The sequence below is a fragment of the Athene noctua genome, chromosome 14 (assembly GCF_965140245.1).
Source record: "Athene noctua chromosome 14, bAthNoc1.hap1.1, whole genome shotgun sequence".
NCBI classification, from domain to species: Eukaryota; Metazoa; Chordata; class Aves; order Strigiformes; family Strigidae; genus Athene; species Athene noctua.
The window spans coordinates 7,201,847-7,229,414 of NC_134050.1; positions in this window are offsets into that span (position 1 = coordinate 7,201,847).

Sequence of the window (27,568 nt, forward strand, 5' to 3'; positions counted from 1 at the left end):
AAAAATGTCACATTCCTAGACCTGTGACCTATAAACTGTATGCATTGTGTAATTACAGCTCTGGTCCTCAGACATGCACCTACCCATGGCCACATGCGATGGGACACTCTGCTGTCTGGTTTCCCTTGGAATTAAACATGGGCACTGGGGGAGGGAGAGAACCTCAATGCAGTCTTACAGAGATCTTGATGTGGGCCATTAAGAGATGGTGCCTGCATCTGCGGGGCACCTGAGTTGAACCCATAGTATCAATTTTCACAACTACAGGGCAATTTCTTTTTTATTCTTGCAAGTTATGAGTCAGGCCAGATTCTCATTTGGGCCTCATTAAATTAGAAGTATATACACCAAATAAAAAAGTTCAAAAAATTTGAACATACGTGAAGATGGAGCAGCTCATTATTCTTGGTTTTTAATTGACTGAAGAGTTGTTGTAGTGAATCATGAATAAGAGGAGTTAAACTACTTGTTTCTGCTCCTGGATTTCCTGTATCATATGTGACTAAATTAGAGTGTCTGAGTTAGGTGGTGCACTGCAAAGCTACAAATATGTGTGCAGAGCATTGCCCAGCTTGTAAGTTTAACAAAAACTCCGCACACCATTTCCTGAAAGCTCATAATTTAGTCAAATCAAGGCCTTTTCTTCCATAATGCTATGCCTGTTTCTCGGTAGGGACTATCATGGTGACAAATTGGAACTCTGAGTTTTCAGTTATTTAGGTTAAAATGTTGCCCAGAAAATGTCTGGTTTTTTCTTATAATGTAGAAAGTATTATTTTTCTTCTCATCACAACAAAAATGAGTGAAGTATCTTACTCAGGCTAAAGAACACATAATGATAAATTATTAAACAGAAACCACTCTTGGATAGAGACAGGAAACAGAAAATTTTGGACCAAGCAGTGACTATTTAGAGGAAACAATTTGGCAGCCGCAGTTACAGTAACTACTGTTACCCTATTATAGCCAATTTATGGAAGATATATTTTCATGCCTACTTAGTGCTACACCTGAGTAGGGCCATTGCTTAAACAGAATGACTCTTACCTGTAAAATGATGGATGTGTTTGGAATGGGGCTGCATTTCTGAATCTATTGAAATACTGTCTATTTTATTTCATACTTCTAAATTGTTTTGTTAAAATATGGTATTACAGCATGAGTACCACTGGCACATCCTTATCATTTTCACTTGTGTTGAACAGTTCCACATAAATATTCATGAGGGAAGTCATTCTTTTACTTAATCCTGGTCCTTTGCTCTAAAATTTTATTTTCAATGTGGTTGGGTGTCAAGTCCAGTGTAGTTCTCCGCACAAATCGTGCCTATCTGTGAGAATGCAGCTATTGTCTTGTGGTTGGCTTTTTTTTTTTCAGAGAACTTCAGTCCTAATGTACCTAAATGTAAGTGTGTACACACTCACCTGTGCCCACATCCTTGCAGAGAATATGCATATGAGTAGGTGAATGGATGTACATACGCAGGTAGAAAAATATACGCAGGTAGAAAAATATACATAAAAGTTTTTGAAATTATTTCCTTTGTTTTAATATGCATCTGTCTGCGTGTACATGAATGTATATGGGCAGTACGTGTGAATCTACATTACACATGCGTTTATTTCTACACATATGTGACGTATTTAGAGCGCTCTAAACCAGGCAGTCATACCAGGATACAAATGTCAACTCAGAGGAATGCATTCTCAGTCTCGCTGTTTGCACAGCAATGTTTGAGATCTCTTCTGATAATTGGAAGTGGAAGGAACTGTGTTGTGCATTGTCATGGGATGTAGCCATGCCCTACTACAGAGAGTGAGTCTGTAAAGAGAAGTAGAGCGGTAAGAAGCAGCCTTTCTGCCCTGAAGGGCCAAGGAGGAGGAAGCCTGGAGCAGCTGCTCTCAGTGGGCCCCTGGCCATGTGTAGTAGCTGGAACAAGGGGTATTTAGCTGGAAGATGCTCCCCTCCATAAGGCAGCCTCCTTGAGCATCTGTGAGGGGGGTTGCAGATGTGCGCTAGCCTCAGAGATGAGATGGGATGTTGAAGAATCTGATGTGTTGAAGAATTCTTCTGTGTGTCTAGGAAAGATAATAACTGTGCACTTGTTTAACACTTCTCCACTGCTAAAAACTTATGTTAGGAAAACAAATATTCTTCTATTCTTTGTCTCCTACAAAATCTGATTGTGATTAGTTAGGGAAACAGAACACATCCTTCAGATAAGTAATTCCTGCAGGTTCATGGTTGACCTTTTTTTTTTTTTTTTTTTAGATGTCACGATCTTAATGTTAACATGGCTCATTTCTGTCTAATGATGTCTGACTTACAGATTCGTAACACAGTAAAATAAGTATATTCTAGTGATCAGCAGTGGATAGAAAATTCTCTTGGCAAGCAGCAAGATAGCACAGAGAGCTCTTAAAAACAAACGTGGGCATAAACCAGCTTGTAGTAATGGTGGTATTTGTACCTTTACAAATAACAGTGGTAGCTGAAGGACATGAGTGAGCAGTCTGTAGGTAGAAATTATACAATTTAGTAAGATTTTGTTTTATGTGAACAAGCGTATCACAAAATGCATGTGCCTAAGTATATGTAGCTAGATTAATTTTGAGACTAAAATAATTTCTGAAAGCAAAAAAACTAAAGTGGCACTTCTATTATACCGACTGACATTTCATTATTTAAATGCCTAATGTGCATTTTGCTTTTGGATAATTAGTTGTCAGTTTGCAACAGCAATTACATTTTAAACGTTTCTAGAGTTTTTCCAAAGGGAAACTTGGACTTTTTATCTTGTGGCTGAACTGGTATTCAGATCTAAGTAAAGACTTGCAAAAAGTGTGTTTTCCTCAGAGGGATGTGTATTGGCAAACGGTGGTAACACATGGGCAGGATTCATGTGTCTTGGAAAAACAAAAGATAAAGAAGAATTTATAATCAAGTTAGTATATGCTGCCATGCCAAGTACTAAGTGATGCTTCTTCATCTGATTAATCCCATACTACATGAGCACATTGTTTCTTACATACCTGCAGAACTTCCCTCTCTATTATATGGATGTAGATGGTTTTCTTATGTTCTTGCATAGTGGTTTCTCCAGTTAGTCTTTAATGTTTCCCCCCCCCATCCCCTCCATCCCAGACAAATATGTTTCCTTAAAAATTATTTGGATTTTTTTTGTCTGTGTTTCATTTTTAGGGAAGATTATTCTTTACCTGCAGTGCAAGTTTATGCATCACAGTTCAGCTAAAAGATATAAATGAGGGGAGTTAAAACTGTCGCAGTAACACTTAGATAACAATTTTTGCTCTGTAGGACACCTTGTAGGCATAGCTGCCATGCGGTGTGTGGGCCCATTCAAAAGGAAGTAGAGCTGTGGACCCAGTTATAGGTGTAGGGAACTTGCTGAGAATTTACTTGCAATAGTCTTGGAAAGGTACAGAGGTGAAGCAGCACACAAACTTCGTGTTCAGATTTATTCCTGTCAGGCAACGGCAACTGCAGTTCAATTGTCCCCTGAGGAGGGCTCGAGGCACTGGCAGTGCAGGAGCGCTCAGGCCTCCGACACACGCAGCACCAAGCGTGGGAAAATACGCCAAGTCAGAGCTGCAGTACATGCAAAGGGGGCATTCAATCCAGTATCTTACAAAGTTGTGTAGAGTGACTGTTTTCCATGTTGGGCATTTTTTTCCCTGAGATTTCCAAAGTGATTCTGTACCGTAGTGGAATAAAACTGGAGCTTTTCAAAGCATTCTGTGAGAAATGAGATGGAAGGACTACCTGGTGGTAAAGACATTCAGTTACAGTGTCAGATATCCAAGTCAAAGTCACATTCAAGTTGGACTTGAATTTAGCTTTTTTGATACATTTATGCTTTTATCTGTCTTAGAGCTTTTCCGTTTACTGCAAATTGGTATTCCTTGAGAGAGCCCAAGTGAGACTGATAACAGCACTTAGAGGAGAGGTCTAATGTGAACATTCAATCCCTGCTTTCTTCCACATATAGAAGATTTCAGGGCTCTCCTAATAATCACATAGATTTTACAGTATTTCAAAAAGACATCAGTTAAATATGAAGGGTCTCTGACTATCGTACTCGTTTTGCTTCTCTCAGAGGTGGAGTTGAAGGAGTAGCTATTAAACACCCTGCTGTGCCCCAGACCACAAAATGGAAGTTTGCCAATTAAGATTGTTTTGGTTTTGATGAATAAACTACCTGGCAGTGTTGAGGCAGGCTGATGCTAGTTGTTGTATTACCAGGCAAAGTGCAGTGTCATTCTGAGTGCCTGGATGTGCTAAAACTTTGTGTTTCTTTCTCATTGGAAAGGTGACAGCATTAGCACCGTGTACACAGTCGGCACAGGGCTGAAGGATGAATAACTGTTTTGTTGCTCCTAGATTTTGCTTGGTCCTTAAGGACATGGTTATGCAGGTAAGTGATTCTGCGTGGAGCTGAATTTCCTTCGGAAATGTGTGCCTGAAGCTTGAAATGCCATGCTTAGGTTTTGTTGCAGGGTTTGGGGTCCTCCCCTTTCCTTACAGATTTAATAAATAAACAGATTATAAGAAAGTAGGCAAACATCTAAACCATTCTTAATTACCATTTATATTCCCTCTGCAAATGATGATCTTCGCTATATTCCCACTTTATAAATGACGTATGTAATTGGGTTAAACAGACACGCACACAACATTTGTTGGTCAATTACCTCTTAAATTATGTACATTTCTGTAATTAGAAAATGCAATTTTTCTTCCACACATAAAGCTTTTTTCTAAATATGTACTTAATATATCTGAGACGATTACTTGTATTTGTACACAGAAGCTAAATTGAAAGCAGTTTTCCTATTAAGTGTGTATGATCCTATAATCAGCAAGACAACTTTATTTCTGTATCCATGGGGTGTTCTCCGAATTGTGGACTGAGGAATCAATGGGTGTACAGTTCCTGGACAAGGAAATCCTGAAAACCAAATGTGTTCACTCAATCAACAAAGAAATCTGTGTATTTATTAAAAGAGAAGAGAAAGTTAATATTATCCTAAGGCTCAATTATTTGTGTTTTTACTGCAATTTCTATAAGAAAGTTGAATTGTTTAGGAAAATGCATTCTTGCATAACACCTTTAAATATGCATAACATGAAACCTTATTATACAAAAATAATTGAACTATACCATGAAAAGGTGTTAATATTTTTAGATTTGTTTTCCCAGCGGAACAAGGTGAAAACTAACCTGACAACAACATACATAACGTGTATGATTGCTACCTACTCCATGGATCTTATCTTTGGAAATGTCCTTCACAAACTTAGAGTGCACATTTGGCTTATTTGCATGTGTAAAAGCTGATGTTCCTCCATTAACACTGCTGTGTTTATACTGATTTATACCTGATAATTTAGTCTTGGATTCCTATTGTGAACAGTACTGAAACAAATGATGAATTAATCCCCACCGTGAACAGCGCTTGAAACATGTGCTCAACCTCATACACATTTGAATATTTTGTCCAAAATTCACATTCAGGCATGAATCATAACAAACAGCAGTATGAATTGGCAAATAATATTTTTACTTTGTAAACATTAATATTTTTTTCCACCATTTCCCTTTACAATTATGTACTTGAGTTGGCAACTTCAGTGTCCAAGCCATTTGAAGACAATATTATGTATTTTATTTCTTTTTAATTTCAGTGCAATCTGTCAGTTTAGCAGATTTACACAAGTATCTACATCCCTATATGGGGCAGAGGATCACCAAGGGAAGGGAAGGAAGCTTGTAAATTGCACTGTACAAGCAGGATTCTGAAAATAAAATCAAATGCCATTTGTTACTACAGGTTGACTCTTTGTCAAGAGCTACGTACTATGGTGCATGTACTACAGAAATGTAATTATCAATATTATAATTGCCTACTACATAAAATGCTAGAAAAGCTACAGGACAGAGCTCATAACAGATTGTGCCAACATTATGCCAGAATATTTAGAGACGCACAGGGAGTTTTAGCTGTAGATTTTATACTCGTGTCTATCAATGTGCTGTGCCTAATGCCTGCTTTTGTTCAGAGTCACTCAAGACTGTTCTTCCCCAGTCCCTTAATCATTTGCATCCACATGTTATCTGGAGAGAACTTCAGTCATATTAAATTTGCTCAGAAGTCTTTGTGCTGTGTTTCCATGTTTTCTTCGTAGTTTCCTCATCCCTATCTCTCCTTAGCACCTTTGATAAGCATAGGATTTATCTATTTTAGAGGCTGTGAACAAGAGAATACTGTCTTATAATTTTGCCAGTTGTTGAACAACTTAATGGTGATCCTTCCCCTTTACTCTGTTTTTGGGAGACCCCCACCTGCAGTGTTTTGTCCAGCTCTGGAGCCCTCAGCAGGGGAAAGACAGGGACCTTTTGGAGCTGGTCCAGAGGAATGCCACAAAAATGATCAGAGGGCTGGAGCACCTGCCCTGTGAAGAAAGGCTGAGAAAGTTGTCGTTATTCAGCCTGGAGAAGATAAAGCTCCAGAGAGACGGTTATGGCAGCCTTTCAGTACCTTAAGGGGGCTTATAAGAAAGATGGGGACAAACTTTTCAGCAGTGCCTGTTGTGATAGAACAAGGGATAATGGCTTTAAACTAAAAGAAGGTAGATTTAGACTGGATAGAAAGAAGGAACTTTTTACAGTGAGGCTGGCGAAACACTGGCACAGGTTGCCCAGAGGTGGCAGATGCCCCATCCCTGGAGACACTGAAGGTCAGGTTGGACGGGACTCTGAGCAACCTGATGGAGTTGAAGATGTCCCTGCTCATTGCAGGGGAACTGGACTAGAAGACTTTTAAAGAGGTTTTCCCACCCAAACTGTTCTAAGAAATCACAGTATCTTAACAGTTATTTCAGTGAAATTAATATTTGAGCAGCTTAGTTTTCATTACTTTTACACTGGGGAAACATGCTTAAATTACGAGGAGTTATCAACACATTCTTGTTTAATGTGGATCTGAAAAGCTGCTACATAAGTGTCAATTATTTAGATTAACTTCTTTTCCTCCCTCCTCTGGATTTCCTGCTGGCTTCCTTGCTGTACCATATTTTTTGTTCTCAAAGTGGACTATCTGGTCATTCCACTGAGGCTACCAATTTCCCTCAAGGGATAGAAGATTGTGGTAGTAAATCTGCCCCCGAGTTTACTCCTGCCCTGCTGACTGCCATACCTTTAAATTAGATTTCTATTTTCTTTCTTTTTAAAGGCAATACATTCTCAGTGTTTCCCACACCCCTCTCTGTTGGAAGGCTGTGTCATTATCTGACTACACCAAAAAATAAGAAACTTATTCTAATTTCCTGTTGAATTTTATTATTAATGTTCTGTACCTATTTACATTTGTACTGATTGGCAATATCTTGTTTAAATATATTTCTATCTGCCTCAATTTTTATTGAGTAAAAAGATCAATCTTTTTTTCTGGGTTCTGCTTGAGAGTACCCTCCCAATCTAAGCAGGCCCTTAATCATGTTTCAGTTCAGTTTATCTACTTGTAAAACAGTATTCTGGGTGAAATCTCATCAGTGCTTGAGTTGCACTAATGTTTACATTTCTACTGTACAGTATCTTTGCTGTAGGAGTACCAGTGATATAAAAATAATAGGTAGGACATGTTATTCTAAAAGGATAGTACATTATGTTTGGTCTTTAAAGCCACTTCTGCATTTGTTGGTAATTTTTGATGATTTAACAATCATTATCTTCCTTAGTCATTTCAGATCAAAGAGTTCTTGGCTTATAAAAGCAGCTTGGAGTTTTTGCCCAGAAGTTGATCTTGCACATTGTATGCTTGAACTTAAGTTTTATTTCAGTTTTACAGCATGATGTATTAATTCTCTTGAAGATTGGTAATACCTCTCACCTGCTTATTGTCTGCAAATTCTGTTAGGGCATTCCTATTTCTTGTTTCAGGACCAAGAATGAAAATGTACAGTCTTAGAAATGTGGTACTTGAGGTCTTCGACTGCAGCCTAATATACTCCTTTCAGCTCTACCCACTGTATTTCCTCATATATTCAGTTCTATTTCTAATCCACATCATGTCCAACCTTGTGTGGCACTGTAAAACAGCGATGTGGACAACCCTAGTGTCGTTAGTCTGACCTTAACAGAATGGAAAAATTCAAGAGATCTTGAAGGCAGCAGTTACAGGCTTGTTATAATTGCTGTGGTTGAAGGATATGCACCAGACCAGTTGTAATTAAAGAAACAGAGATAAAGAAAAACAAGAGTAGAAAATGAACTATTTGCTAAAGATAGATTGTGTCTGAATAATCAAATAACTTTAAGTATGCTAACTGATTTTCTAAATAGTAGATTAAATCTATCCAGACCTCAAAAGTTTTATGACTCCTCTGTCTGGAAAATCAATTGTCATTTTGAGATCTGCTGCTGTGAAAACCATAAAGCAAGGAGGTGAGAGTTGCTTTCTGTTTCTACTCTGGCTCAGGAGTGATGGAAAAGGAAAATTACTCTAGTTTCTGACCCTCTTCTGGAGAGGGGGGTTATGTCACTTGTCACTGCCACTTTAGACATGTATAGGGCTCAGAATCGGTGTTATTTCTGCTTTATAAGTGCACTTTTCTATTCTGGGGGGGGACTACTGTGAACAATTTTGGGTAATAGATACATCAGATAATCTAGAGTAGTAACTTAGTAAATAATTTCTTGGTGCAAGGCATTCAGTCCTATTCATGACAGAAAGGATCTGCTTTGTACTGGGAAAAAAAAAAAAAGAAACTGATATTCCTTCACCTTTGTGCTGTTGTTTTCATCTTCTCTTCTTCCTGGGTTAGTCCTCTTCCTTCTGTTCAAGGACAGAGAGTTGCATAGCAGGTGTTCCAAACCCACCCTCACTGATTGATCTAATTTTAAATGTTCTTATTACTAAATCATAATGAAAGAAAAAGTGCCCAAGAAAGGACAATGGGAAGCTAGCTAGTCCTTACTCAGCTGTACATAAACGATTCATGGCACTGGGTTTCGCTAGTATGGTTTTTTTCAAAACTTCTAGTGCTGGAATCCATCTTCCTTCTCAGTGAAATATTTAAACTTTTACTGATGTTTATGGTTAAGAAGTGAAGTCTTTATTTTAGCTTGTAATCCAACTGTCTGCATCAATTTGTGTTCATCGCTTTCTGGCCTTGTCCAGCTGAGTACACAGAACAGTTTATTCCCTCCTTCTTTATGACAACCTTTTAGTAGTTGGTGCTGTCTCCTCGGTCATCTGTAGACTAGACAAGACTAAGGCGGTTTTCTGTTTTTCTTTGTGTATGTTCCATCTCTTCTAGACTTATGATTATTTTTGGTACTCTTCCATGGATTTTCTTAGTCCCACATCTTTTCATGTGAGATGTCCCAGTCTTGACACAGGGTTTAAGGCGAGGCCCTATCGGTCCTGTGTAGAGTAGAAGGGCTACTTTGACTGTCTTTATTTATGATGTTACTTCTGTGCCGTGTCAGAAGAATTATGCTTTTCTCAAACACAGTACTGCTGAAAATAAGTAAATAAAATACAGTTTGCTTACTATGGGACTTTTCCCCCAAACTTTCACAAAGATTTACAAATACCACACTAGCAAAAATGACTAACATGAAATTGCATAGCTCAAATCCTTCAGATTTACCAAGGACCCCAAACCCTGTTGACAAATGCTATTTACACAGTCCCAGCGATTTATTACTGATAATGAAACCATAGAGAGGCATAATGTAGTGTCAGATCTCACTAGACTAAAGTTAGATTAGTTGGCTCAGCATTTCCTTACCTGCCAAATCCTTGATCAGCATTGCTATTAATAATTCTGTTTGATGGCATTAAAATGCAAAAAATCCACGAGGTGTCATAACAATGGAGCATAATTTCCCACTAGCAAATGCAATTAAATAATTTTATTACAAGAAAATAAAAAAATCTAATACAGAAGGTGTGACGGGAAAGTGAAATACTGTTGTACAGGAGGTCTTAACTATGGATTTCTACTATGTTTGCTCCCTGTTCACCAGCATGCCTCCCTGTTGCAATGGCTGCAGATGTAGTAATAAGTAGAATGTACCTTGATGGATGCTTTATAAGCAGAAACAAAGGGAAAAGAATCAACTTAAGAAGAGTAGGTACTTTTTTGAGGAAACGTACAAAAGGTTTTGAATATCTTATGCTTTTCCCCAGAAGTCAAGCCCAATACTTTATCTAGGAACAGTTGCCAAGTTTCCTTGTACTGTCAGGTGCTGTACTGGCCCAAGAGGACAATTTCTCCCAATCCAAGTTATATTTGTAACAAACTCTGTATCTGTACTAGCCCCGGAATTCTTACAACTTAGAATATCCTCCTTTCTGTCTTATCCTTTGAGAAATTCTCCACTTTGGAGAATAAAAGTTCACCAAACTGTTAGGTGCATTACAGCTTGCATGGCTCTGGTTCTTCTGTTGACAATCCCCATCTTTGCCCTCAGAAGCAGTATTAGCTTTTCAACAGAAGCCAATGGAAGTGGTTCAGTCAAGGACTGTCAAGTGCAACGTGACAGACAGATGAGTTTCTGCGCAGGAGTTTGCCCCTGGGAGCTTGTGTGAATAAAGTTTGAGCAAAAAGAAAGCAGGCAGGGGGCTCTGGGCCTGCACAATGCTGGCATATCCCTCTAGAACTCATTTATTAAGCTCTTGGGGCTTATTAATTTTTAACGTCCTCGCAGACACAAGGTTGTTAATGTGGAGGAACTTCACAGAGTTACTGAGAAATGGTATCTAGATGGTTCAACAAAATGTCTGAGTCACCCTTGTGACCTTCTCAAAAAGTCCCCATCTGCAAATTTCCCTTTTAAGCAACCAGAACTCCAGACACTGAGGACCTTGCAGCATCTCTTAACTCTGGTGGCTTGCCCCCAGTGTCGTTCCCTGGAACCTCAAGTGGCACTAGGGACAGAAGTGCTTTACAGAGGAGAAAACAATAGGTTTTAATCTCATCGTCTTAAATTAACTGCAAGGCACGGAGAATATCTGACTTCAGGGGCTCAGTGCACCACATATGATCAGGGAATGTTATCAGCTACTTTTTGGGCTACTGGAGTAATGAGACTATAGTTTTTAAATAGCCTAGTACACTAAACCATGCATGAATAATCAAAACGATCCCAAACCTTTTAAACAGTGTTTCAGTATGAACCAGGCTTGGAGAGAATATATATATATATATATGTATGTATATAAAAACTTTCTTAACATATATTAGTTATTAAAACATGTCTGTTTCTTAGAAGTAGGCGTTAGGCTATTTGCAAATGTGCACATTTAACTGGGAGTTTCTTGTTCTTTCTTAGTGATAGCCTTTGTAGATTGCTAAGTTTTTGCTATTTTAGGAGAGTTGATCTAACAGGTCTCTCTCGCTAGCCATGCACCGAGGGTGTCGGAGAAAAGGCAATGTGTAATGAAAATCTAGTACTACCTTCAGGAACGCTGTGCCAGGAAGATAGTTGCTCTCCTGGTAAAAATGTCGATCCCAGGGGTGCACAGAGGATGTTCCTACGCCAACTATGCAGCCTCTGGGTCCTGTGGCCAGGCTAAATCCTTGGACAATGCTTGTATCAGAGAGTTACTGCATCACTGGGTGTCATTTTGCAGCTAGGTTTTTAATTATCTTCGAACAAGGCAAAACGTAATCTGCGAGGAACCTACTAATTAAAATCTATTCTGTGTAAGGTTGTGCCAAAAAAAGACAGGTGCAGTTTTACAAGGTGTTGAGCCCATTCCTAGCATAGTTTATGGTTTTCTGTTCCCACTGTAATCAAAATTGAACATATTGATGTATTCATCAGCATTACACAGAAGAGCTGGGCTTCTCTGAAATGCAGTTTCAATCTCAACTCACTTCTGATGGATTGTTTTTGTTTGTGAATAATTCTATTTATTATCACAAGTCCTTAATAAACACTGCATCTTCATTCATAGCCTCTTAATCTTTCATGAGATTGCATCTTGATGTGATTCTTCAGCCTTGTTCCTTATTATGTTTTATTGTAGCTCCTGGATTGTATGTGGACTGAAAATAAAACAAACTCAGAGAGCAAGTTTCAGATAATCCTTTGCTATCCAGTCTACAATTTTGGACAGGAGCTTGAAATACATAAGATCTTATTTTACTCTTCAGTACCCTTCTTGTAGCTGAGCTGAGGTAAATTCTTAAAGTGTAAATAAAGTGTGGAAAATTACTACCAGACAAATAGAACAATATAACCTCAGAAATTAGAATTTGTTTCAGAGTTCACTGTCTAGCAGTTACAAGAATTCCTCATATGGAAAAAGCATTTATTCTATGTTGCTTTAATAACTTGCAAGAGCCTCTGCAGGGAGTTCATATACTCACTTCATATGAGAATTCTCAAAACCTTGTTGTATAGTAATATTCTCGTGTTCTTCCCCAAAACTAAATTAAATAAATAAAATTTAAGCGTTTTTTTCTTATGTATTTCTTCAGCAAAATGGTAACGCTGACAGTCTTGCTTGTTTTGTTTGTATTAATGCAATCTGCCCTCACTGTGTAATGCTGATGAATAAATCACTAAACATGTAATAGCATCTATTTGCTCTGAATGGCAACATTTTAGTCCAGACAGGAAAGGACTATTCTGGATTTTTTTTTTTCCTCCTACTGTCTGAAAAGAAATTAATGGTATTGTGTGTTGCCATTATAGAAATATGTAAAATTACACCTCACAATAAAGTAGTGGTGCATTTTCTAGTCTCAGTGAGAAGGTATTTAGCTTCTAGTTTGCAAGTAAATTGCTTTTCTCACATTTGTTGCAGGGTGCCAGGTTTATAACAATTCTGTCAAAACAAGGCCTTTAATTACTGCACCTTTGCGATGATGGGTTGTTAGTGTCCACAAAATTCTTGACAGATTACATGAGAAATTCAATAGAATAAAAAGTTTAATCATCACTAAAACACGAATGAAATGGATTCCAAATCTGATGGACCTGTCATAGGAAAAAAGTTATTAACTTGATTTTTATAGCTTTTGCTTGTCCTTATGTTCTTAGTGTACCAGTGACAAATGTATCTGGTGTAGCAACTACTATTCTACAGGAATACAAAAGGGAAAAGGAAGGTCTGTTTTACACTGCTTTGAAGTCTGTTTAGTTTATAGCAGTGCAAGTGAAGTCAGTGAGTCTGGAGGATCTCACCGTCTTGCAACTCTGTGCAAGTTTCTACTGGGTGTAGATGTTGTATTTCCTTACAAAGAATCAGTAACAATTTTATTTTTAAAACAAAGGCTAAACAGTACGTGATGCCAAAGAGAAAATGATTAGGAACATTAATGAATTTTGCTTTTTTCCTTCTGCTTCCGAATTGGTCAGAAACAGGGATAATTTTGTTACATGAAATTACTGCTCACAATATTTGAATAATTCTTGCTCTGTTTGAAAAAAAGTCTTTTTTGAATACTTGATACTTGGGGTTTGGATGTGTTGTAGGGTTATATTCTGATTAGAAACTTGTACAAGTGTTGGATTCTGTGAGTAAGTAAGCTTACAAATTTTAATTTCCTGTGAATATAAACATCAGTTCTGTAATGCACTAAAATATCCCCCCAAATTGCTGTTGTTTTAAGAAACTGGAAATACTGTTCTTGCTTTTGGAAGGACCACTCTGGTTTATTAGCACCTGTAAGAAAGCAGGAGATACTTTTACCCCCTGTCTTTCACTTATCTTTTAGTTTTCATGTATAATAAAAAGGCTGAAAAGGGAGAACAGCTGCGATTTCTAGTAAGTAAATTGTGCACGATGAATTTTTGGTTTGTGCTGAGCAAAGGAATTTATCCTTACAACATATCTACTTTTTTTTCCTTGTTATCTAATCTAGTAAAAATTTTTCTGGAGAATTTTATTATTTAGAGGAATTGCTTTAAGGGAAACTGTGGGAAAGCAATGACAGAACAACTGGCCATTAAATTTTCAGTGTGTTGATGTACAAATGTAAAGCAATATAAAACAAGTATGCTTTAAGTCCATCAAGTCAAGATGACAAAACCCCCTGGAAAGCTAGAAGAAAAACAAAACTTTAAACGTGACATTTGTTGCTGATATTACATGCCATAACGTCTTTTTCCCTGCTATATCATATATTCTGTGAGCATACAGGGAGCAGAAGTAGGCTGGTATTATCCAAAATCTTATGTCATTTGTGGACTGAAAAAAAAGAAAAGCTGGATGAACTTGTGTTTACACTGTTGTAGAACAGGAATTAGTTCATAATGATGGTTTGCCACGAGCAGGTGGGCTTGCTCACGTATTTATTTTCTCTCTTTTGAAGCACCAGGTCTGTCTTTGTTTTCAGGCTGCATGTTCCAAAGTTATCAAAAGTTTCAGAATGGTGAATAGTTGTGATGTTTCAGGCAAGGCTTGCTATGCTGGTGATATATACAGAGGAAATTTTTAGGAGCCTGGGGACAGAACAGATTATTAGAGGGAAGAAGGGTCTAATGGTTTCCAGAAACGGACCTACCAGCTACTTTGATAGACTGACTCGGATTCCTGCTCCATGAAAAATTTACAAGCATTGCCTTCCAGGATTACAGAAAAATTGGGAGAACTTTGATGAAATGCTGAACTAAGCAGAGGATGATTGATAGCCACAGACTGCCACTAACCCTTCTCCTTGCAAAAGCAGCGCAAGTTTCCCTTGAAAGGACAGAAAAGAGGAGCTAACGGTGGAAGTCTGGATGTTTTACTGCCAATGACTTCCTTAATTTATGTTCACAGTGACTTTTATTCATGCCCCAAGGACCTAAGAGGTTGGTAGACCTCCTAGAAAAGACACCACTGGTACATGGTGACTGAAGCAGTTAGAATAAAGTCAAACTGATGAGTCCAGTAAAATGTAAACTTTGATAGCATGGGTATAAATAAAAGCAAGTGTATTCGTGTAACCCATTCATAAATTGCAGGTTATTTGCAGATAGGCATGCTTGTAAGATGGATGACGCCGTAATTACCGATAATGGTAAAGCTGATACTATGAAACCAGCCATGCTGGTTTCCTTTATTTCTCCTCACGTGTGTAAGATGGTTTTGAACACCTGCCATGTTAGGGAGTAGGCTTTAGCAGGGGAACTTGGTGGGGAAGGGGGAACAGGCATCAGGAATATATTATGTGCCTTTAACTGGAAGTGAACCTGCTTGCAGGAATATAATCCTGTCCTTAGCAATGAATGCTTTTCATATAAAAGAGGAAATTTCACTCTCTCCTACCCATGGCTTCCTAAGCGGAGGGCAGGTGGGGACAGTACTTCCTGTACTATGCTTGTGCCTGAGATTTTGGGGCCAGCCCAGGATTCCTCCTGGCACAGAAGCATCTTAGAGCATGTAGGAGGTCTGCTTAGCCGGGTGTTCCTCTTGACATCAGCTGGAGATGGACGTGTATTGTCCAGTCCGAGGTTTCTTTTAAAGACTATTTTCTCACTGTGTATCTTGGTCAGGTTCAGAAAAAAAGGAGGGGTCTCTGGAGTCCTTTGTGTCTGGGTAGTGTCGGGAATTCACCTCTGCCTGCCAACCATCTGAATTTCCATTTCTGAATGACTTCTTAATGTTCTTAATTTTGCTGTGCTGCTTCTGAAATATGTGGTCTGCTCCTGGCATTGAAGCTGTGTGTCCTGGATGATGGATTGTGCCAAAATAACTTTGTAATGGTGTATGTTATTTCTTCTCCATTTAAGACAGGGCCATGGGAATAATAACTCCGTGTATTTATAAGGCTCCCTGACTGCTTTTTGACCATTTAGTAGCACTCAAGACTCAAAACTGACATTAGCAGTGAGCAGACAATATGGAGTATACAAATGATGAATGAAACACTGCATAGTGTAAGAGAAAATAACTGAAAAGTGTAGGGAATAGCAGGGAAAGGTAAGTAAGTGGCAGTATGTGGAGGGTAAATGATCTGTAGAAGCACCTTGGGAAGCCTTTTTCTATTTTGTTGGAATAATTCAGCATAGCAAAATTTCACATACTGGTCCTTTAAGAGTGTTAATATACTTAGGACAAAAGCTACTCATCTTACTGAAAAGAGCACTGACTCATCTAAGTAGGACTATTCGCATAAGCAAGATTTATCCACCAATCTCCTTCTTTCTTTGAATAGTAATATTGTACAACATTAAGTTTGAGTAAATGTCAGCTGACGATACTTTTGTGGCTCCTTTAGGTAAATATTTCATGATGTAGTCTAGATTCTGTTCCTTTTCTTGGAGACTTCAGATGTTGGTTTTTTTTTATTTTGCTTTGTTGCTCCATGCTGCTTCTAGCTTCTTCTAAATTCTTTTTTACATTATGTTCATAGAAAATACGAATTCATTTAATAAAATTAGCTGTATGAGGAGACTTTGACAGCAATAGCTGTGAAAATAGTGGCATTCACTGGAAGAAACACCTTGCAAATGGCCAGGCTATTTCAGTACAGCTCACATAGCATCTCAGTGAGTGAAATGATAGGGTTCATTTTTTCCTGTTTCCACTGCTGAAGTATATAGACTACCTAATTTGAACCATTAGATAATTAATAATAGCTTTATATCATTAATGATTATATGCATGTTTAAGTGCTACTTTCTGTTTTTAAACTATTGGCTATCTTTAATTAATATGGGTACAGCAGAGAGCACTTTGCTGATATTTGACTAATCCATACAGAGCTCCAGTGAAATGCTATGTAAATTATGTATTCTGAGGTTATAGAATTTATATTAAAGCATAGTAGCACTTAGTAGCAACTAATGGCCCAGTTTTAAGCTCCAGTATCTATCTGATAAAGGTTTTGGGGGCAGGATTGTGCTTTATTTTTGTAATAGAGCTTAGGTATCACTATTAAAATCAACTCTTCTGTGAGTTAGCAGTAGTAAGTGTTGACTTTCAGTGATGGTAACCAAGTGACTCAAAATGGTATTTGTTTGATTTGTCACTAATTGTTAATTGACAAGTCTGTGGTCAAATTTCAGTATTTTCTATCTCAGCCACAGAGATAGCTCTAATAAATACACAGCATAAATAGAAGCACAAGTTTATTTAAGAACTGTGTGGTCTCTATGTACTGCTTCACTTGAACCAGGTTAACAAATTGAAGAAGAAATGCTTAGGTAACTCTGGTACTTTGGTCATCCTCATAAAACATTCTGCTTTAAACTTCCTTCATCATGACCAGTCTCTTGGATTTTCTACCTCTTTCCCCTTGTTGAAGACTAACAGAAAAGTCCAGGCCTCTATTCTTTCCATTTTTTCCTCAAAGGTATCACTGACATTAAGTAGACTCAGCTCAGCTGAAACTAGTGGAATTACTGCCACAACTCTTCTTAATGTGTTGTGTCTGTGCTGTGTACCTCATTCCACACTCACCTCTTCCGAGTAATTCTATGCTATGCAATACATCACTGCTGTTTTACACTAGCAGTTTCTTATTAGCATCCAATTTAAGAAAGATCCACACTTGGAGAACTTATCCTTTCCTTTACGACATAATTATACATAAACCAGTTAGTGCAGAAAAGAACTTATTTTTTGCCCATCTGGAGCTGAGGTGCTGAGACTGCTAGACTGTTGCTTATAGGGCTTTTTGCTTAAAAAGCAAATCTAAAGTAAGCTGAGGCATTTTTCAAAATTTATTCTCTTTAAATTAAAAATAAGTAACCCAATGCTTAATTTAACATGATGTCTTGGATTAAATTAATTGTTGTCTTTGTCTTATAGATTTATGTTCTTAGTAAGTATGACTAAGCAAATTCTCTGTTAGCTGAACACTAGTGACTTCAATTAATTTTATGCATTTGTAGCTTTGCATAGCCGTAATTTAAGGCTAGACTATTTAAAGAAACACTAGCAGATTTCAAATTCAAGGTCCTCATTTTTGACCCCTTTTTAAAAAAAAAAATCTATGATGCTCTAAATGTTTGACTTCGGGCTTCATGCGCTTTGCAAGCAAATAAAAATGAAATTTATAATGTCATCTAGTTTGCTGAGCAATTGTTTCATTGCAAAGGTACAAGTGTTAATCTTCCACCGTCTGAGCACTACATGTCATTAACTATTAGAGCAGTGATTGTTGTTGCTCATGATCCCCTTTCAGATGCATATTGAGATTGCTTTTTTTTCCTGGATATATTACATGACAGGGCTGTGTGCCTTTTTTCATCAACAAAACCTCAAGATCCTTGCTGTCCTGGGTTTCCACAGAAAAAGCTGTACTCTTATTAGCTCTCCTGCTTTTCTTCTCTGTTAAACTTTTTTCCCTCCCTAGAGTTAAGGTAAAAGGCAAAAGGAAATTACCCCTACCTGCAAGTCAGCTGCACTGCTTTTTGTTAAACACCTTTATTGCTGGCTCCTTGGCCTTTTAAACCTTTTGCAAAGGCCTGCTGTGTCCTTTCAGGGAAGTTCGGTGGTTGATGGTCAGGTGGGCTTTGATCCCAGAAGTCCCACTTACATCATCAGCTGCTTTTTGCCTCTAACACATGGCTTTGAAACAAGCTCTGCAAACTCTACCGCACTCATATTACACGTCCACAAACATCAGCAAACACTACCACATGCAACAGAAAACCAAGTAAAATAAATTAATTTGCCATCTGGAACATACAGTGAGCCTAATATTTAGGGTCAAACTTGAGCATCACCCTCAGCGTTTCCATGCAAGGTAAGGCAGCAGTCCCCTATGCAGATTTTGTCTTGAGGTCAAAGCCAGCCCTCCCGTGACCGCCAAGTGTGGTGGTGCAATTCCTACCCCTCCCTGCCCTCCCTGTTGGGCTGCTTGGTGCCAGGTGTGATTCCATCCACATTCCCCCGAGCCATACACCAATCTATGGAGATAAGGACTGATAAGCCTAACGAGCCTGGCTCCTGCCCTCCCTCTGATTGCTGGGAAAAGGTTATACTGGCCCATCATCTCCTGATGGCCTGGCACACCTGTGCCTGGGATGTGGTCAGATGGAACAGTAACAGGGTTGCATGTTCATCGAATTCTTGTGCAGCTGCCGGAAGGCACCAGATAATATTTGACAAAAGTCAATTATCTTGGACCCTATAAACTGCGATCACCAGAGAGACCCTTTGAGCTCTTCTGGATCGCCATGGGCCTGTGACCAGCATCTCCCCTGAGCTGGGAGCCTCTCAGGTACCAAAACCCTTACGGTGTCTTGCTCCAGACAGAAGGCCGGGGCGAAGTCCACCCGTTCGAGTCTCAATTATCGCCCATTGAGGAATGCCAAGGCATTGGGAGTATTTGCTCTAAACTCAAGAGGGAAATTTTCTTTGAGCTAGCTTCTATTTCACCCGTTCTTTCCTTGTTTATTGGGGTGTGTGGGGGGGTATGTACCCTTGCCCTTATTCCTGTGTGTGTTTGTCCCTTTTGTGATCATTTTACTGAATCCAAATACCTTTGGGTTTGTATATATCTGTCTCTTTTGTGTATGCGCATGTATATACACGTATAAATTAAGGTACCGTTAAGTAAGTTAGAGTGAATCTTGTAATTTTGGAATCTGAATAAGTCGCTTTTCTTTCTGAGTTATTTTGTATTGACAAATTGTTGTTAGTTATTGATCTAGATTATTTTTACTAAATCATTACCGTGTCAATACTTTCATCCGTGACACCAAGCCATGCCAGCCCATGCAAAGCAGCAGCAGTGATCTGCGATTTGCTGCTTTTCCTTTTAGAGACTACAGAGGGATGGAAGATGGAAGCATTTCTGTACATTCCTGTGTGTGAGGTGTACAATGCAAGCGTGCTTCAGAAAAGGATGGGTGAGGGAAGAAGCTGTTTCAAAGCTTGACCTCCTGTCTAAAAATTAAATAGAGTTTTACAACCTTGAGAGAGCAAGTGCCTTAGGGTAAAACTTGGGGATTTATAGTATTACAGGAAGGCAGATAAGAGTTGAATAAGGTTTCATAATGAAGCTTAAGGTCAACATAGTCCAACACTGATCTTTCCTTACAAGTGTCAAATCTCATGTAAACTCTTTTGCTGTCTATTTTTGGCTCCATATCCAGACATATGAAAGATATAGCTGGCTATGATTCCTGTGGAACTGAGTAACATTAAAATACTAAGGAAGATAATATTCTCAAAAAAAAAAAAAGAATTCTGATTGTTGTGTTAATCTAAACCACGTCAGTGAAAACTAATGGTATGCAAATTTTACAGTAAGTATTAAAATAGCTTATAAGAATAATCAATAAATGTCAGTTAAATAGAGTTTTGGTAGAGCTCTTTGTCCATATGATTTCAATGATCACATCTATGTACATAAATGTGATAACTGTATGCTCATGACAGTAAAGTTTCAGTGGATTTTAGTTGCTGTAATTGCCCATCCATTATTTAAGAATCTTAGATAACAAACTTTTTTTCTGTTAAATTCTCTTTGCTAATTTTTGTAAGGTACTTTGTTAATTCTTTGTTAATTAAAGATACTGGTCAAGTATGATGCTTAAGGATGATGCTGCCAATGATGTTCTCTATTCTAAAGAATGAAATTAAGGTTTTTAACCAACTGCTCTCTAAATTCTCTGGCCAGTTACTAGGTACTGACTTATAACAGAGTAGAAGACATAGACCTTTTCTGCATTTCTAGGTAGCATGGAGAGCCAGAATGAGTGAGCTTGTTGGTTAGAAACAAAATATTGTCAACTGGGCTAGGTTATATTTTGCCCTGTCGATTATTTCTTTGTAATCCTCTTGAAATATGTGTCACTCAGCTCCTAAAATAATTTATCTGTGTTGATACTTCTACCTCTAAATTGCTTCACTGGCTTCTTTCAGGTAAGTCCTACTTGATAGTAGACCTATTGCCAGGTTCATATTCCTTGGCCCTTAGTGTGAAGGCACAGAACAGCTTGATCAGTTTTCACCTTGAACCTTTTTCATCCTTTATTCCTTTGCCATGTACGTGTTATACCTGGAAGTGATTTGCTATCTTATTACACCAGTATCTGACATTCATCCCATTTAATGTCCTCAAGATTCAGTTCTGCCAACTGCCTCATAGTAGACCCAGATGTAATCTCCTACTGAGGTTATTGTCACTAATGCTATCTCATTTCATGTTTTTACAGCTCCAAGCACAATTAGCTTTCAATCTTGACTGGCACCTTTGGGCACCACAGAATACATATAATGCACAATAAGTGAGAGGGTGGATATTTCTTCTTTTTTTTTTTTTTTTTTTTCTTCTTAACTCTTGCACTTCTACCACAGCACGATCATAAGCTAATGAGAAACACTACATGACAAAATCCAAAATTGATTTATTTTCCCAACAGGAAAGGGATGCTGCTTTCATAAAAGCTCTACAAATGACCTCTAAATCCTAGTACTTCTAGTTTATAAGATAGACAGTACTGGGGCATTTATGGCTATGCGTACAGCAGCATACAATACAAAACATATATGACCTTATTAGTCACTCCATATGGCTAAAAATTAGTGTTGTATCACAGGATGTTATTAGAAAATTAATTGAAAATGCTGTATCCTGCACTGTAGCATACTCCAGTAGTTTCTCTCCAGAGTCAGTTTTGTGGCAAAGATGGCTTAATGTGACTGCACGGTAGAATAGATCTTCATGCAAAATTAAGAGTTTAACAATTTGGATTTTTTTTTTCTTTTTTTACTGTTTGGTTTTGGGGTTTGTTTTAATCTAAAAACTTTACAGAACTCATGGAGATGGGCTTGTTTTCTCTCTCCAGAAGTTCATCATGTTCTGTTCTTTTAGCCTTTTTAAAATTCTTATAATGTCTTGGTTTTAATTGCTTTTTGGTTTTATAAATTCTACAGTTTTATCATAACAGTCTTCTGGGATGATTGCTCTGCTTGCAAATATGGGCCATCTACTGTCTGTGACTGAAAAACTTACGTGGGGGAATACTGAACCCTTATGAGACTTGAGTTCTATAATAAAAAAAAAGCTATGTGATAAAAGTAACTGCCATGCATCTTTCAATAGGTCAGCTGTTCTCTGTTCACTAATATATCTGTGCTGATAACTTCTGAAGCACTGAAACCCTCTCAGGCACTTCAAACAGCTCACAAATCAGCCTTCCAGTTTTTAATGTCTCCTCCTGTTCACCACAAATGAGAACTTCCACCTATTTTTTTTTTCCTCTAAAATTTGCCTGAAATTTCATTTGCATGCGGTCTATTGTGAGATTGTTTTCACTATAAGGTAAACTGAAGTTCTTTTGATGAATCTGCTTTGAGGAAATGGTGCAGTTTAAATCTGTCGGAAGAATTTAGAGAGGAAGAAATACTTGAAAACATTATGTACACGTTCCATATACAGATATATGCACGCTGACATGTGTCATCAGCAACTGCTCTGTAACTGTTACTGGGCTGCCAAAGCAAGATTTCATGATATTTTGAAAGATAATGCATGAAAGTTAGGAGTTGTTGTGGGGTTGGCTTGGTTTGGTTTTGGGTTTTTTTGGTCTAGTGGAAGGTGTCCCTTCCCATGGCAGGGGGTTGGAACTGGATGATCTTTAAGGTCCCTTCCAACCCAAACCATTCTATGATTTATAGAAACATTATGGTTTAAGCCTGAGTTCAGGTGCCTGTCAGATGTCTGGAGTTCTATTTAAACCCTGCATACTGCCTATAAAAAGGAGCCTGCCAAGGTATGATACTATTCAAATAGACCATTAGCATATGCCTGATGTCAAGGGGCAATTTAAATAACAGCAATATGATTACCTACGTTAGTCAAACCAGGCTACAGGTTGTTGGGTTGAGGAGATGTTGGCTTGTTTTTTGTTCCTGTGTTGTGTGGGGTTTTTTTAATAGGTCTTCCAAAGCTTCCCATTTATTTACTAAAAGCTAATCTCGAGAGATAGAGACACTGCCAGATAATAGAGGTTTTGTTCTATTAAAAGAAGAGCACAGTAACACATTTCTATACCATTTTGTGATTTGTGTATGTCAGACATGCACTCTATTGCAAACTGTTTCTGGTATTAACCACTATGGGATTCCAGCTATATTTGTTTTGTCACACAGACATATTCCTGCTATTAACTTTTGGATAACACCAGTGCCTCATCTAATGAAAAATAATGTCTTAAACAAAGGACTCAGTAGTTTGCTTGTGGAAGAAACCAACTGTAGGAGAGAAGCACATCACACTAGTGTTGACCAGTATTTTCTGCCTTACTCTGTTTCAGTGTATTCAATCTCTCTTTTTTTGGTAGGGATGTATGAGAGAAAAATATACATGACTACCTTTTTTTTTTTAACTCCTGCAGTCTCTAAGGATCTGAGCATTTGATATGGTTGATTATAACATTCTATTGGATAAATTAGTCTCCTAGGGTTTGATGGTTCAAATTTGAAATGGATCACTACATATCCAAATTAATATGCTAAAGAGAATACTCTTCAGGAACTTTTCAATTTATTTTCTCTTAAAATAGCAGAACTGGTGAAACTGTGTGTCATTTTGGCTGGTATTTCTGCATTTGTATATTTTTAAATCTTCATTCTGTGCTGTGATATGTTTCCGCTTGTTAATTGCATAAATGCCCATGTGCTGGTGACTCCATGAATAGAAGGGGGGTAGAGGGAAATACCCATTAAAAACTAGACAAGGATTTCCCTGTTTATTTCTTCCGTTCTGAAACTGCAGTTATATTGAAAGTTAAACTCTTTACCGTTGCTTACAAATGCTGAAGGGGAAAGATCAGGAGAATGAAATTCACTCCCCATGAAATCAGTAAGTTCATCATCACCAGTTTCCCTCATGTTCTGCTAATACATCTTAATCTGTCTTGGGGGACCTGAGCTAATCAGGGTTTTTCTGTTGAGGCTGTCAGTGGGGATTTCAGTCGTTACTAGTCCTCTCTTGGTTCCCCGATTTAGACACTTGTCTTGCTACAATAAAGTCATTAGAGGGATAACACCTGTTAGGTTTCTTCATAAATACTTACTATTCTATATCTAGAGATACCATTGTGAAGTAGCTAATCCAGATCTTGATCTGTGTTGCAAGGTGCTTGTAGCAGGAGACACGTTGAGTTACTGGACTCAGTGGCTTTGGATCTTCTTTAATTTATGCTTTCATTTCAAGCTTCAATCTGCTGAGAAGTCACAGAATCTTTTTTTCATCTGCTGCTGATTTGCTCTCATCAACAGGGTGTTTTTTAGATCTAGGAGAAGTTGGACTAAGGATTGTTCATGTTATTTTATCCCAGCTTAAGAAGTTGTACCTTCTGATCTGGTGAGATGGGTCTAGTTCCACTGCTCTGCTCTATTTAGTTGTTACCAAGCATCTAGAAAGTGCAAGCAAGAATCTGGTCTCTTATAACAACTTTAGTAATAAACACTGTACGGGTGACTAAGGCTCATATTTTGCCCTAGTTTTAGAATAATCCTGCGTTTTGAGCATTTAGCTTTATGCTATTCATAACTGATTTAAAACAAGTATATTCACGCAAATAACATAGCAACCTCTTAAATGCTTTTCTAATGCATCTTATATTAACCAGTTAACCACAATTTTTGAAGTGAGGAGTTAGTAGGACTTAATTTATTTACATCAGAAAATATTTGAGCTCTTTAGAGTAGTGACAATATTCCATTTATGACCAATTTGGAAGCAATAGTCTTCTAGATGAAGCAAATAGAGCTTTAAGAAAACCGTGTTGACTTACCCAAGCTAAGGATTGGGCACTTTTATTTTAGTGCTAGAAACTGACTCCTAAAATATATGTAACCCACTCTCAAGATTATAGGATGTATGGTGTTTCTTCCACTCTGTCCTTCTACAGAAAGGTGATAGAACTCAAACAGAATTAACTGCTTCATGATTTCCCAAGTCATGAAGGTGTGTATGTGGGGGAGAGGGTGGTTGTGCTGTGGAGTTACCATGTCAGTTTACTTCTTGATTGCTAGATGAGGGATGTGGAAGGAAATGGAGAAATTGTTAGGTTGTTCTGACGTTTTAAGAATTTATTTCTACTGGACTAGCTCCTGAAAGCTGTTGACAAAAGTATTTTTCAAGCCTGCTAGTTCCAAGACAGGTAGCTAAAAAACCTCAAAAGATAGGTAAAGATGACTTTGATTTCATCTGCAAATACAGATATGTACTGTAAAATAAAATATCACCTTTGGATGATTTTTAAATTCTAAAAATTTATAGAAGGGTTTGGACTCAGAAGAAGGAAAAAAGCAGAAATGGTTCCTAAAAAATATTCATTTGTTCTTTTGATAATCTCAAAAATATGCTACACAGCTTGTAAACAGTAAGGAAGGTGTGATAATTTTTAAAAGTCTAAATGAGAATTCAATCAGAAAATGTAATGTGGAAAAAAAAAAAGAAAATAAAAAATTTACATGCTTGAATAGCATCATTCTTTGGGCTAACCAGGAAAAACCTGTGAGTCTTCAGGAAGGATAGACTAGAAGTGGCTTTCTGGAAGAATTTTCTGAAGCAGCTTTTAAGCTATAAACCCTGGCAAAATGGAATAATGAAACACAGAAGAAGCCCAAGATAAAAGCGAAAGACACAGTAGAAAAGTTAGCTGCGTGGGTGAAACGATTGGCAGCAACTCAGAAATTCTGTTTGTATTGACAGATGTGAAATTTTCCAGCCACTGTTTCCATACCACTGCATAATTGATACAATTCTCCTGCAAATTTCTGCTTCTTAGTATGTGCATCATTTTAATAAATATATTACTTGGCAAGTTTAGTTTTCCAATAGTTTTTAAGACTCACAGTAATTAGAATTAATTTGCCTTTCAGGGTATCTCCCTCTGTCTCTCTAGTGCCCTAAATAAAGCAACTGACATATGGCTGGTGCAGCAGATGGACTGACGGGAAGGCAGACAGCTGTATGTATTTGGCACACAGGTGCCAACTGATTTTGCTTGGAAGCAAAACCTGACTGATGTCTTTGTTTTGTAAGAGTGTTTTTTGTATTCTTTCTTTCCTGCACGAGAGCTTTCTAATCATGTTCCGGAGCATCATACTTGATCCTCAGGGCTTTGTACCTTTCCTGATCTGTTAGTTGCTATAAAGATGTTGATGCACGTGAGAAGTACCTCAGTGGGTCAGAGCAAAGGATGGGCTAGCTCCCCAGTCATCTCTGGTACTGACCACCAGCAGATGCTTAGGAAAAGTGTATCAAAACCAGAACAAATTTACAGTGATCATGCCTTGTACAGCTTCTCAACTTTGAGCAACCAGCAATTCAAGAAATTCCTCAGCCAGAAATGTCATTTGGGCTATGATGTTTAATTGCACCAAACTTCCATTAATTTGTCTTTTTTGAGCACATTTATATTTTCTGGTTTTCATGATAGCTCATGGCAGTGCCCCAATTTGTCCTGTGTGGAAGAAAACATTGTTTATTTTCTTCTAAGTCTGCTTCCTAACAATCAGGTACTACCGAATTACGTACTGTGAGAAAAAGCAAATAAACATACCTCAGTCAGCTTTTCCAGATCATTTATGATTATATAGATGTCCTCAGCAGTTTTGAACATCAACTTAATTGCTCCTCAGAAAAGCCATTCCATCATTTTGACCGGTTTTGCCTTCATTTTATGATATGTGTTTCAAAGAACATATCACAGCTAGAAAAACATAAGACTGCCTTCAGTGTAAAGGAAATATGGGTATCTACCTATAAGGTAGCATTAACAGTACATTCTGTTCTCTATTCCTTTCTTAAAAATTATATCATCTTTGCAATTTCTCCTGAGCATTCAGATTGCATAGCTAGATTCATGCAGAAGGTCTTCAAGAATTATTTTCCACAGGAAATAATTAATTTAGAGCCAGTCATTCTATATATGGAGTTAGCCTCTGACAATTTTTTCCCATATTTACTAACCCAAATTTACTGATGAGCAATTTCATGTGCTAGTTTATTATTAGCCATTCAAGTGTCATGAGACCCTTCTGTGACACTTCACACTCAGATTTTAGATTTGATTATCTGCAGTCATTTTCTGTCCTTAATGAACTTTGCCACTGCAACATTCACTCCCTTCAAAGGTTTTTCAGGAGATGCCCCCCAAAATCTTGGTTGCTTGGTAGTCTCCTTGTTTTGTGAAAAATTGTTCATTTATTTACTTTATTTTTTGATTAATGTTTACCCTAGTGGCTGTTAGGTATGTATGAAAAAACCTTCACTCATATCCACTGTCCGCTTAAGCAGCATTTCATAATAAAACTTCTCAAAAAATCTTTGACATTCAAAGTATTCTATTGCAATCTACTCATTACTGTGACTATTGACTCCGTCAAATTCAGATTTGTAGGAAATAACTTTTTTCCTACAAAAGATGCGTTCATTCTTTCCCATTAGATCATGTCTATCCATATGTCTAATAAATACCTTTTTACTTTTTACCCTCTGTTCCTCTGAAACTGAAGATCATTTAAGTGATGACTTACATACCACAGGTTGTTGCTTGGAAATTTCATGTATGAGTTCTGGAGATGAAGACCATGTAGTAATCCAGGGGATTTTTTTGTCGTGCATT